A 15100-nucleotide genomic window follows, 5' to 3' on the forward strand; every position below is an offset into this window, starting at 1 on the left:
ACATAAAGAACATTATCAATAGATAAAGAAGAAAAAAGATTAATAGTATCAACACCATGTGATGGTACCCTATATCCATTGGCCATGGTAACCGAAGGTAAATAACCCGTAGTAGATAGGGAAGAGAAAAAAGATTTATTACCAGTAATGTGATCAGTGGCACCTGAATTTAGAACCCAAGGGCCAAGGGAAGTGGAGTGAGTGAGGCCAACAAAAGATGTACCTGAATGTGCAACAGAAGTTGTGGAACTAGGGTTTTGACGATCCTCATACCATTTAAGAAATTAATTGAAAATAGTCGGCTGGCCTGGGGTATCAATTGAAGTATGGTCCATGGTAGAAGGTTGCACAGGGGCAATTTGAGCAACCGCAACAGATCTAGGAGGACGACCATGTAAGACATAACATCTGTCAATTTTGTTGCCAAGTTTGCCACAATGGTCACACTTGTGACGCCCTTTGCCCGACTTGTGAGGGCGAGTACAATCATTATGCTGAGAGACTAAAGCAGAAGAGTCATCAACATGAGATGTTATATCAGTGGTGTGTTTACCTAACACGCGCAAAAGGGTAGAACAAGTGGAGTTAAAATTGGGCACAATAGAAGATCCCAAAATTTGATCACGAACATGAGAATAATCATCAGGAAGGCCATGTAAACCCAATAACATGAAGAACTTGGATCTTTGTTCTAGTTCTAGAGAAGGAGTAGGGGCAGGAGGTAATAACTCATTAAAATCATGAAGAAGAGCATGAAGTTTACCTAGATATTCCGTCATTGTACCATCAAGACATTTGGGAGCAACAATTGTGAGAATATTTTGAACACACCATAAAGACGTTGAGTATCATTGGTGTATAATAATTTTGCTTGTTCCTAAACTTTAAACATGTCTCATAGGTACGAAAAATTTGTTTTAAAGATGAGTGAATGGTCGATTTGATAACAATGCATAATTGAGCATCAATTTTCAACCAACGGGAAACCTCATTTTCCAGCAACAGTAGGATGAGTAAGATGATCAACATAACCTTGACTCTTAAGCCATAATTTAATATCTGATGCCCAAGTGTCATAATTGAATCCATCCAATTTGTCAATTGAAAGATGAACATTGACATAATTAGTATAAATAGATGGATCTGGCATAATGACTACGAAAGAAGTCACAGTGGTAGCGGTAACGGAAGAAGCCATAGTGGCAGCAAAAGCGGAAGAAGCTATAAAAGATAAGGACAAATCCAATCACCGGTTAATTGACGGTAGCAACAAAGATGAAGGCTTCGGAAGCGATTCCGGCAGCCTCTCCAGCGAGGCTCCGACAAGATTTCGGCGGCAGCTCCGGCGAGATTCCGGGGGCGGCTCCGACGAGGTAGTGGCAGCTTCGGCGAGACAGTGGGGCGGTGGCTGGAAAATTCCAGTGAATAGTGGGTTCACCAATAAAAATTGAACCCTAAACCCTAAACCCTAACCTTATACTCTAGATACCATATTAAAGGAAAAGAAAGAATAGGGTAAATCCCTTGTGTATATTAAACACATAGGGTTATGTTTATATAGGAAAAGAAACATATGGGCTAAGCCCATTACATAAATATGAGATATCTAACAATATCTATAATATCTCATAATATCAAATAATATCTAATTATATCTAATAACATCTAATAATATCTAACAAGGCTCATAACGAGCCTCCCCCTTGGTAAGATACCAAGAGTGGGAACAACCAGGGTTCATAATGAATAAGGTCTCATAACGAGCCTCCCCCTTAGTAAGATACCAAGAGTGGGAACAACCAGGGTTCATAATGAATCAGGGCTCACAACGAGCCTTTCGCTTGGTAAGATACCAAGAGTGGGAACAACCGCGGTTCATAATGAATCAGGGCTCATAACGAGTCTCCCCCTTGGTAAGATACCAAGAGTGGGAACAATTAGGGTTCATCACGAATCAAGGTTCATAACGAGCCTCCCCCTTGGTAAGATACCAAGAGTGGGAACAATTAGGGTTCATCATGAATCAGGGTTCATAACGAACCTACCCCTTGGTAAGATACCATGAGTGGGAACAATCAGAGTTCATCACGAACAAGGGTTCATAACGAACATCCCCTTGGTGAGACACCAAGAACGGGAACAATAAACCTCAGTGAAGTCTCCTCTTGGTAAGATACCAAGAGTGGGAGCGAAGTCTTCCCATGGTGAGATTCCAAGAGTAGAAGCGAAATCTCCCTCTTAGGGAAAATTAAGGCTCATGGCAAGTCAAGCAATACCTCTTACTCTGACAACTCAGGTCGCCATGGGCATGAACAACAGAGAAACCTCCCTTCAGGGAGTACGTACAAACAAAGCAAAACAATTTTTTTACAGGAGGACCTGCTGTCCAGCGAGGCTTTGAGCTCAAGTACCCTAAGACACAAGTTTACTATTGGTTAAACAGGAGGACCATGCTACTTAGGTATGGGCGATCATTGGCATGCGATTAGTTGCCGAAATCCTTTCAAGACATACAAGTTAGCCGAAGTCAGAAAGGGAAACATTCATACACATATATACAAAATGGTAAGCTCAGAAAAGGAAAACATTCATACACATATACATATACAAAATGGTCAGTTGTTCGTTAAGTTACAAAATGAAGGCAATAACAGGGAAGTTCACCACCGCTATTCCACATCTACTAGCTGTCCATCTACGAAAGCTTTGCCTAACCCTGTCTGAGAGAGATCCATCTCAGGGTGCACACAGGTAACTTGGGGCATGGTGTCTTTGAAATTTGTTGCATAGTAGTCAGCGACATCACTCATTAACTCATCCTTGATCTTTTGGAGAAGTTCATCCTTTCGACCAGCTCCTTCTTCTGCTTAGCCATCTCCTCGTCCCTGCCGACCATCTCTCCCTCAGCCTCTCCACTTCGGTGCGAAGGTCGTTGTTTCTGGCATATAGTCTCAAGGCCTCCTGGGACTTCCCAAACAAGAGGGCCTTGGTCACTTGGCTAGTTCTTCGAAGCTCTTCCACCTCTAGGGTAAGTCTAGTGACTTATCGCTTGAGCTCAACAGTTTGGAGGACTTCTTTGTTAGCCCGTTCCTTCGCTTTTCGCATCTTGGAGAGGAGGAGACAGTTTGCAACTAGGGCTTCCCCTAGTTGCCTTGACATGTGCTCCATTAGGGGATCCTCCTCTAAGCTTTATAGTCTCCCTTTAACCACTGGTCTCCCTTTGGGGCACTTTCACCTGCCCTCTTGCACTGGAATATCGCGAGGAGAGGAAGCACTAGGTGGAAAGTCCCAGTAGGAAGGAGCTCGTCCATCCGAGTCAGAAGGGGCCGAGATGGCAGCATCAGCTTTTCACTTCCTCTTGAAGACGAGTCCAGAGCAGGTCTCTTCGTCCTCAGAGGGGCGACTTCAGCCATCGCTTCCAGCTTTTTGTCCTTAATAGAAGGTCCTGGAACAAGTTTCTTTTGCTTGGCCAAGGAGGTCAGGTTCCTTCTCTTCTGAGCATCCAACATACTGTCAGCATTAGAAAGAAAATAAAAGAAGAATTCAGAAAACAAACACATGCAAGATATCTCTTGCAGAAGTATAGGGAAAAGGGGATACCAATGTACGCCTTGAGGCATGTAGGGTTGTACTCGTGCTTTATCAGTTCGACAATGCTAAACACTTCCTGAAGGTTGAAGAGGAAGTCACACACCTCTCGTTCTCGGGGGCGGGGGGGGGGGGGGGGGGTAAGTCTTCAAGGCGTCTGGGGTTTTTGAATTTGGGTTTTTGGGTCCAATACAGAGGGAACCTATCCAAAAAGCTTGGATCATTAGCGTTGCAACGAATCTTGAAGAACTTGCCCTTGAAGCCTTTGTATGATTGTTGGAAGAGGGTTAGCAAAACTCTCCCAGCAACCCTGTTAAAGCTCACCCACAGTTTCTGACCTGATTTTTTGGCTTCGAAGAAGTAAAGGAATACATCCACTGAGGGCAGATGGCCAAAATAGTGGCACAAAATGAAAAAAGCCCGAACAAACGCCCAACTATTTGGTTGTAGCTGGGCAGGGGCGACGTTGACCTCAGTGAGAAGGGCTCTCTCAAAACTGGGGAAGGGAGGACGAAGGAGAAGTTTTTTGAAATGGTAGAATAAATGAAGCAGAACGAGCCCTCTGGGTGCGACGACTCATCACAACAAACTGGCTCATCCTCCCTACAGGGTACAACTTTGACGAACTTGTCGTGCTCTTTGCCAAAAAGGCAGTTATTTTTGGGGTACTCGCTCTTCCTATACGTTATTATGCTCGCACTGGTGGTAAAATTGGAGGTCTCCCCTAAAATGTCACTAGAAGCCCAGGGGTAAAAGCTTTTGTAATCCGGGGATTGATGATCCATCTTACAAGAAATCTAAACAAAGAAAGAAAACAAATGTGATACTCAGGAGAAGAAGTGCATGTGTTTTTTAAGAACGAAGCAAGCAAGCAGAAAACCAGAGACATTAATGATCATATATGCGAGAAATATAAGCAGTCCCAACGCAGTTATGAGCATATTAAAAGCATTGAAATGATAGACCAAAGGCAGTTATAAGATAAAAAATGTACCTTGGGATGATTGATGAAGGAGGACGAGGAGGTTTGTTTGGAGAAGAGAGAACAAGAAGTTCAGAGTGGAGTGTTCAAAAGAAATCGTGAAAATGGAATAAAACAATGAAGAGAGTGTAAAATTGAAGGGTTAATGTATAAGGGGAAGCGCAAGCGACAATGTTTTCCAACCGTTGATGCAGCCATGTGTACGCTGGTGAGGGAGTATGGTGAGAAGTCACCTCAAGGCACTGTGCACGTCGTGTCACCCACAAGACACGTAGGTCGGCGCAGGCGAGCAGTTAGCCTCTTCACTGGAACAAGTTTCAGCTCGAGCCTGGGGGGATGCGTGTGTTGAAACCAGTATATATGCAAAGCCTAACCAACGAAAGTGCATGTGGTGTGTATAGTACATTTGGGTCTAGCACAAGTAAATACCCACTAGAGACGCCTAGGCCCAAGAGCACTAGGGTTTTCAGGGGTAAGTTGCATGCATGATATGTGAGGGGCTAGAGTGCCTACAGTGACAGATGGACCCCATAATGCTGGTACATGAGTTGGTACCCTGATGGCCATGCTGTTAAGATTATGCACTCCATGGAAGAGGATTTTGTGCGGTTGTTACACTAAGATAGTGTGACAATGTAACAAAATGTCTTCTCACCATACCTACTTTCACTCGAGATCAGGTTCTCGTGAGAGAAGGGTTGTTACAATGAGGCAACCTAAATAGTCTATAAAAGGGACTTGAGATCCCTAGTAGAGGTACACCGTCTCTAAGACTTAAAGTATTTACTTACTCATTGTTTTTTAGCCAAGTACTGACTTGATCGTCAGAGTGCAATCAATAGGTAGGACCCCCTCAGTTTCAAACGGAACCGCGTTCCAACATCCTAGGGAAAGAGCAAATTCCAGCAAAGACAGACGGAGTCACGACCTGCTCCCAAAGTCAACCGGCGACTAGGTCAACCGGCAAGAACGATTATCAATGATATTCTTACATAAATGTTATTCATTATAATAAGAAATTCAATAGTTATATTGTAAAATAAAATATTGATATATTTATTTAATTTAAATATTGTATATTACATAAATAATTTCATGTTAAATTTTATACATTATTTGCACCGTATGTTATAATTTTAAATTTTGTATATCGATCAAAATATCAGTACTTTTGAATAATAAGAAAATATATATTTATTTATGATTAACATGATTGCTGTCTTATATTCTAACTTTTGTTCTGGGTTAGAAATTTAGGCAACCACATCAAAATTTAAAAAATAAAAAGCAAAAAGTCTTTGATATATTTTAGTCATTGCAGAAATTTCATGCAAGGACAAATTTTGTTGATAGCGAGTTCTATAAGAATTTATAAGACCATTTTTCTAAATATACAACGAAAAATATTACTAAAAAGTTGCTATGATTACTATATTTATAATAAAGCTAATATGTAATTTATATGCATATATATATAAGAATTATTTTTATTGTAATAATAATTACATCAAACTTTTTAATTATATTTATTATGCTGTATCATCATAAAAAATGTGGAGATATAGTATTGGCACTGGTTACGCTCTCTCTATATATACAAATAGATAAAAGAATTAATATGTTTTAGTTCTTAAAATATATAGTTGTATTAGTTTTATGTCTAATATATGTTTTTTTTAATTTTTTTTAATGAATTAGAAAATTAGATGTGTTATGACATCAAATTGAAACAATTGCATAGACTTTGAAAAGTCTTTTGCAGAAATTTTGTATAAAAACAAATGAAACTTTCATAATTAATGCATGTTTTAGTGAAATCTAATTCATCTTTTGTGAAATCTAATTCCTTGAAAAAGATCACTATTGTCATAAGAATTGAGTAGAGGTGCTAAAAGACCTTAAAAAAAATTACAAAATGGTACATTGACATATTCAACGTAAACTTTGCAAAGAGTTTTGATCCTTGCTTGTTTGTTCATTGAATCTTGACGTGTCCCCCTTTCACAACTGAAACAAGTAAAATTTGGTTAATTGAAATTAAATTTCTTATTCACATACGTTATTTGAGGATAACTTTTGTCATTATGTCTTTTGTTCATAAACCTTCCAAGTTTCTTCACAAGCATAGTTAAATTTTGAGTCATTATGTTCGTCCAGTTCTTCTTCGTTATTTTCATCTTTTTGTACAACTGTTTTTAAGGTATGACTCTTCTTCTTTTTTTCATAAATATCTTGTTCAACCAATCAGTTAATTTCTAGCTCGTGTTCTCTTAGTTTTTCAAAACAAGGAGGTTATAGTCATTGAAGACAAGTCTTTTGATTCTAATATTGAATTGACCTTAGGTTGCCATCTCTTATCTAAGCATTGCAACACCTTGATGATCAACTCATCTTTTTCAAAAACCTTTCCAAGTCCAATAGGAAAGTCCAATAAGATGATTCACAATATGTATAAAACATTTCGACACATTTGAAAAAGTTTCTCATTGTTGCATTATGAAGAGTTCATACTCTTGGATCAATGCATGCTTTATGAATCTTTTTAACGTATGATGTAACTTCACATGTGACTTTTATTGCATTCGACATGTCCTTTGTTGAGCTTTATTGAGTTGTTCTAAAGAATTCGTCAAGATCTAAAACATATCTTATAATATTTTTTCATACAATCATATTAAGATTTTATTTACTTATTTTCAGCAATAGACCATTTAAACTAAGGTTTTTCAACAAATTTATTGTTAATAACATCCTTAAAATGAAAGGACCATTGATAACTGCATCTCAGATTCCTTTGAATTTAATAAAGATTTTCATTCTCACTTTTCAAAATTTGTAGTTCCCTTCAAACATAGGTTGTCTATTTAGATGCACCTTCAACAAAAGAGAGCTTGTTCACAACCATTTTCTTGAAAGCCATATTAGAACTTGAGTAAATTTCAAGAACTTGCTCTTGATACCAATGTTTAAATTTTAGGGTGGAGTTCAAGAGGGGATGAATATAAATATTACCAATTTGAAAATAAAATGATAAATGATCATTAAATTTATTGATATGAATGCAATAAACCAATTTAAGTACATAATTAAAGACCAATTGAAAGATATTTCAAGATATAAGGTATATAATAAGTATACTGTGCAATATAAGGATAAAGTGATATACACCAAGATTTACATTGCTTCATTCTATTCATAACTGTCAGATTTTAGTAATATTTTATATTAAAATACAGACACTTATGTATATTAATTGATAAAGTAACTATAATATAACCCCTAATTTGTGAAGTTATACATTTTTACATACTTTTGTGATTATAATTTGAATATGAATGATTTATTCCCAAATTTGTGTTAATTTTAGGATTCTAGGGAAGAATGGAGATTAAAGGGCAGAAGGAGAATATACAAAGCTAAAAAGGGAAAGTTGGAACGCACCATCACTCACCCAAGCTAGCCCAAACTCGCCTAAGCCAGAAGTTCCTAAAGGATCTCGCCTAGGCGAGATCACTCCAGTGATGTTGGGCCTTTTCTCATGCAACTCGCCGAAGCGAGCCCAATAATTCCCAAGCGAGAAGTCACTTAGCCTAAGCCCAACTAGGTTGAATATGAGGCTTAAGGCACAACCCTAGACATCATTGAGTGGATTGGAATCTAATCGGGAGAATAGAAGGTGTTAGAAACCCTATAGGAGGTAATCGTCAAGGAGAAATATCCTGGATCTTCTTTTCTTGCTCTTCATGCTTGTAATAGCCAACATGAGTGGCTAATTGTATCCTTTGGGATTGGGAGTAATCAGTTCAAACTTTTATCTATTGAGGTGATATTTAAATATAATATTATGTTCTTGATTGATGGTTGGTATTGTCATTTTATTTGTAATGCTTGTTTTTATGATGTAGATCCTTAGATTTGACTAGAAAGTACTTCTATGTTTTTTACCCAAATGATAATGCTTAACATATTTGAATGTTAGGAATAGATTTGAAATGTTAATTGCTATCAATGTCTAATTGTAATGATAAATAGTTTTATAAATATACAAGAAATCGATATTTAGGAGACTCTCTTAATAGTTTTATATGCAAGAAATCAATATAATTGACTTTTATATGGGCATCAATATCAATCAAAGGATAGTTTCATTATATCACCATGTTATTCAAAATACAAAAGAGTAAGAAGAATGAACCCCTATCCCAATTTTCCCAATTGAACCATTAAACTTTTTGACTTACTTTCTTTTTAATTATTGCAATCATAACAAACTCACAACAAATTCTATTATTTTGTTTTCTATTTAATGAATCTTTTACTTGATTATTCAATTGTTTCTTGTGGGTTCGATATCCATCCTTAGGGACAAATTATTACTTTTGACAACACGGTGCACTTGCCGTAAAGAGTCATCAAGTTTTTGGAGCTACATCCAATTGCTTAGCAACACTAATCAAGTGCCACACAATAGACTTTTAAGTTTTACAAACACTCATGAAAACAATGAAATAAAAATCACAATAGAACCTAACTCTTGAGCCCTACAAGACTTGATATCACACCTTGTAACACATTATTTCAAGATGAACCTAGAAACTCTAACCAAGCCACTATATAAACACAAAAACATAACAAAAAACAAGAATAATATCATGTAGACAAAAATAAGAGCAACAATAGTAAGATAAACTAGGTTTAGGGTCTTCATGAGATCTTCAAATAGAAGGATTAAAAGGATTATGGGTCTTCATGAGATCTTCATAGGACTGATTTTAATGTGTTACTAAATCACTAACTGATTTTAATAATAAATTAATTGACTAAAATAGAAGGATTAAAAGGATTATGGGTCTTCATGAGATCTTCAAATATCTTTGATCCAGTATGTAGAATAGTTGGATTCGTCAAATAATATGATGTATACGGTTATTAGATACCTTTATGATAAGTTCCATAATTTAGTGACATTTTATGCAAAAATCTAGGCACTTATGGATTTTAATTATTAATAAAATTATAATTCAACCTTAAATTTAGGAATTTGAATTTGATAACATAATTTTGGATAACGAGATGAATAAGAACTATTTATTCCCAAGTTTGTGTTAATTTAGAGAATATAGGGGAAGATGGGGAATAAGAGCTAGAGAAGGAATGGAAAAGTTAGAGACGAGGAGAAAAGAAAAAGTTGGGGCATTCAAAACTCGCTTAGAGCTTAACCAAGCTTCAAATGCAATAAAGGACTTGCTCAGGTGAACTAATCTCACCCAAGAAAGATTACTCTAGAGGCAAACTTGCGCTTTCGAGCAAACTCGCCCAAGGGAGATCACTCTAGAGGAAAACTTGCTTTCTGGAGTAAACTCGCCAAGGAATCGCATTGCTCGCCTAAGACTTGCCCAGAACTCGCTCAGGCTTTCTTAAGCAAGTTTTCTCAAGTGAAGTTGCTTTTTATTTTCTTCAAACTCGTTTGAGTAAGCAATATCTCGCTTGAGTGAGATGTCAATTAACCTACGTCCAGTTAGGTTAAGTAGAGACATGAGTAGGAAAAAAGGTAGAAGGGAGGATAATCAGAGATAGGAAACCCTAACGGAGGCAGTCTATTGAACAATGTGACTTTGATGATTTCAAAATATGCTATGAAGAATCTGCTGGTGTGTGTGTCTAGTTAGGTAGATTTAAGTTGTTAATTTGCATGTAGTTATGATCCAAGTTCATATGATTTGAAATATCTTTTGAAAGTTTTTTTTTTTCAAATTTGCATTAATTTTAATTAGTTGATTCGTATTTTAAATCAGTTGAAATAAATATTGTTTAAGTCTAATGACTACAACAAGTTTTTCAACAAATTTAATCATCATGTAAATCATTTAAAAAACACTTAAGGTTTTTAAAAGAATTTAAAATTGATTTGTTTTCTTTTATCTTTTCTATTAAGAAAAATCATTAAGTTATTTAAGTAAAGGAACTGGTTTTTTATGTTGTGATTTCAACAGAAAAAGAAAACAATCAGTTTGTTTTAAAAACCAATTAAGTAATTTTAACATAATGCTGTAATGATTTTCAAATTGTTTTTTAAATGCTTTAAACAAATTTCATTAAATGATCAAACTGGTTTAACCATCTTTTAAGGTCTATATAAAGATTGTGTTTTGATCATTTTAATAACAAGAAGAGAGTTTACAGAATATGTTTTTCAAGAGAGAAAATCAAAGAGCTTTTAGAATCATTCTTGATATCTTGGATCATTGCTACTGCGTGAAATAAGATTCTAGGTTATTTCTTCTACTGTTCTTCATTGTGTAAAGCCATGTGCATTCTAAATTCATTCTTGATGAGTATCAAATAAATGAGGCTTTTATTAATGAAGGAAGAGGACATTCGCCTTCACATTTGAAGTTCTTCCTTCTAGTCTTCTCAAAATTAAAAAGAAGACATAAAATAAAGATGAGGCCCAAGCCCAAAGCCCAAGCCAAAGCCCAAGAAGGCCAAAGCCCAAAAAGCCCAAGTCCATCCCATGAGGGGCAAGGCCAAGTTTTGAATTACTCTTCTATAGTTGTAGGAGGTGTGGATATTAAATAAAGGAGTGTGAATATGTAAAAGAAAGTCACATTGTCCATGTGACTTAGGAGAGTGGTCTAGGTGTAGTTTTTAGGAGGTTTCATAGTAGAAAAAGGTCACACCTCCCATGTGACTTGTTTTTGGTGGGAATTTCAAATGAGTTTTATTCGAAATTTCCCACCTATTTTTCAGCAACCTCACACTATAAATAGAGGTGTGGGCTCTTGTAAAATGGAGATTGGAAATTAGTAATAGAGAAACTCTACTCAATTTGAGAGAGAATTTGTGAGAACTTGTCTTCTCCTTCACCTTGTCTTATCTTGAGTTCTTTTGGTTCTCTCAAGTGGCGGCACTAGCTCACTCATCTTGGAGCTTTCATCCTCTAAATGGCGTGATCATCAAACCAAAGCATCCATCTCCATAAGTTCTTCTTTCTTTCATCTCCATATTCATATGAAATTCCTAGAAACATGTTTAGCTTCTTTTTGGTTCGACAATTCATTCTATTTTCAGCTTTGCTTTGGTTCTTAGTTTCTTTGGCTGTTTCTATTTGTTTCTTCTTCAATTCTAGCTGAATTGTTCAGTGCATTTCTGTTCTTGCTCATTTCTATTCGGTCCTTTTGTTTTAATCACTTTTTAATCGGTTCAATTGGCAATATATGGATCTTCCATATGAGTTTGGTGTTTGGTGCAAGTTTTGGTGAGTTCTTGAAACATAGAACCTTGATCCAATTCCATTAAAAGTGCCTATCCTTTTCTCCAACTCAAGTTGATTCCATAGAATGTCAAGAATCATTCATATCTAGCAAGTGGAATCACATCATGTGGTATCATGAGTCTTAGGTTTGTTCTTGTTTGATTTTGAGTTGTTTTGCACTTTAATTCAAGAGCTCTTTAATTCTTGTTGTTTATCTTTCTGTTGTTAGGCTTATTTTGAGTTTTATTGCTGTTTTTTTATTTGTGCCTATCAAGTGTTTGTGTTTTTTCCTTTTTGAATCCATACAAGTTTTGTCATAGTCATGTTTTTCCATGAATGTCATCAATTCTATGTAGTCCTTTTATTGTGATTTTTGTTTCTTGATTTGGTGTAATACCGTTTTATGTGTTTGATTCTTGATCCTTTGTGCATTTTCTGTTTTAGTATTTAGTTCATACTTGTATCTTAGATCTATACAAGTTCCTATACATCATTTCCATTATGTCTTTGTTAGTTCTTAATTCTGTTTTTTATTCCTGCTAGGATTTCTCTGTTTTCTGAAAACGTGCTTACTGTTTCGATTTACTGCAATTGATTTACTCACTGGAAATTTCTGAAATTCTTGATTTGTGTTCTTCAAAGTGTTATAAAAGAGTAGAAAAAAGAAGTACTAAAAAATTCAAAGTACAAAAAAAATGATAAATAAAATACAAAAAGTGTGCAATTCTGCCGAAAAAAATATAGTAATCTAGCAGTGATTTTGAAAAATTTATCTCAATTAATTGGCTTACTGTTTTTGAGTAATTACAGTGCCATTGTTGAGCTAAGATCTTGAAGTTTCTGTGGTTAAAATTTCATAATCCAGTTCGCTTTATATCGTTCCAGTTAAATCAGTGAACATCAAGCACAGTTTGCATAAAAATATTTTCCAGTAGCTTTGTTTTTGGTTTTCTTCATCTACTGTAGTGCTTTTCTTTAGGTATATTTTGTGTGCCTTCTTTTTCATTGAGTACCTTATTTTCTTGCTTGTCTTTTATTCATTACTCTTTGAGTTTGTCATGCATCTAGTATTCCTTTTGTTATAGCCTTTTCTTGCTTATACATTTTCTTGCTTGTCTTTCTTTATTCATTGGTTTTGTGGTGATTGGCTTTGAAGATTGTGTGCTCTTGCTTTGACATATTTCATTTGAGGTTACTCAAGGCCTCAAGATCAGCTTGGTAAAGGGAGTATTATTTCTTTGAGAGTGATTTTAAGTGACACTTCACTTCGGCAGTTTGGTTCCAATTTATTTTGCTAACTTTTGTTTTCTTAACTTTGTTTGCTGTTTTGTTGTTTGCTGTTTTCTTTTATAAATGGCTTCATATTCCAGTAGTGGTTTTTCCAAACAGCATTCTTCTAGCAAAGCTTCTGCTCTTGATGAATTAAAAAAGGCAAAACGAACCATTCATCTCAATAATGAAGTTATAAGAAAGTTGGAGGAAAGATTACAAAGAGTTGAAATGAAGCAAACTAGGTCCTCTAAATCAATCAATGGAGAACGTCATTCTCATACACCTTCATCTAGAGATTCTTCCAATGATCATGGCCGTGAAGAGGAACATAGAAGAAGGAGGCATCACCATCATTCTCATGAAGAGAGCTATAACCGTGACAAAAGATATCACTAAGCGTTCAAAATTTCTTGTGAACAAGTCCCTAGTTTTAATGGTGATAGTGATCCTAATGTGTATTTAGAATGGGAGACTAAGGTTGACCATTATTTTCATGTGTATGAGGTTCAAGATGACGATAAACTTAGGTTAGTTTCTTTATCCTTTTTGGGCTATGCCAAAGAATGGTGGCATAAAATTGTAATGGACATTATATATCGCAAGAAACCTCCCGTGTTTTCTTGGAATGCTTTGAAAGAGTGTATGCGCGCGAGGTTTGTTCCTCCTTCTAGGAAGGAACACTTGTTGAAGTTCCAAAGGCTTCCTCAAGGACATAGGATGGTAGATGAATACTTTAAAGATTTTGAAACAACTTTGACTAAAATGAATATGCATGCTAATGAAGAGTCAAAGATTAAATGGTTTGTACGTGGTTTGAGAAGAGATATTAGAGACCTTGTAGAATTAAATGAGTACTCTTCTTTAAAGAGAGTGTGTCGCATAGCCATCAAGGTAGAATCCTATCTTTTGAAAAAAACTTTCAAAAATACTCATGATGATGGTTTCTACAACTCTTCTAGGAAGGATGCAAACAAAGTTTCTACTACAAATCCTTCTACTTCTAAGTCACCTCCCAAACCTTCAAATATCAAATGTTTTAAATGTTTGGGATATGGTCACATAGCTTCTAATTGCCCTTCTAAAAGGAATATGTTTGTGCATAATGGGGTAGTAGTTAGTGAGCATGATTCCAATTCAACTAGGCATTCTTCACCTTCTAAGCCATCAAGTGAGATTGAGAGCGAAAACCCTTGTGAAGGAGACTTATTGATGATAAGGCGTATGTTGGGAACAATTCCAAAATCTTTGGATGATGCTCAAAGAGAAAATATTTTTCACACCCAATGTCTTATCAACAACAAGTTATGTTCCTTGATTATTGATGGGGGTAGATGCACTAATGTGGCTAGTACAAGAGTAGTAGATAAGCTTGGATTGCCTACTATCTCTCATACAAAGCCCTACAAATTGCAATGGCTTAGTGAAGTAGGTGAAATAATTGTTAATAAACAAGTCCTCATTAACTTTGCAATAGGAAAGTATAAAGATGAGGTTTTATGTGATGTTGTGCCCATGGAAGCAACTCATCTTCTTTTAGGAAGGCCTTGGCAATATGATAGACATGTTTTACATGATGGCCTATCCAATACAATTTCTTTTTCCTTCCAAGGGCGCAAGGTTATCTTAAAACCCCTCTCTCCCAAAGAGGTTCATGGGGACCAAATAAAAATGAAAACTAAAAGAGAAAATGAGAAAGAAAAAGAAGTAAGTACTAAACCGAGTCACACCACTTTGCTCACTAAATCCAACATGTTAACTCGTGCTATGCCTCAAAAGGAACCTCCAAGGTCCTCTTCTTCTTTATCTTTTTCATTACCCAAGGTTTCTATTTCAACACCAACTTGGTTAAAAAAATGTTAGGGATGATTTTTTCATACCTCCTAATGGTTGTCACCATTTAAGAGGCCTTTTTCCAAAAGATATCATCATTCCCAAACAAATTTTTCCAACTTGGTCAATTTATAGAACCTCCTTTTCTGAAATCCCATTGTTTACAACTGTTA

The 15100-nt window shown here is 35.9% G+C and overlaps 1 pseudogene; it reads right to left on the minus strand.

Annotated features, from left to right (window-relative positions):
* Nucleotides 1–201: 201 nt before the first annotated feature.
* LOC150028009 (uncharacterized) lies at nt 202–779 on the minus strand (annotated as a pseudogene).
* Between the last annotated feature and the right edge of the window lie 14321 nt (nt 780–15100).

Source organism: Phaseolus vulgaris, chromosome 4, assembly GCF_051622355.1.
Source record: "Phaseolus vulgaris cultivar YP4 chromosome 4, ASM5162235v1, whole genome shotgun sequence".
NCBI lineage: Eukaryota > Viridiplantae > Streptophyta > Magnoliopsida > Fabales > Fabaceae > Phaseolus > Phaseolus vulgaris.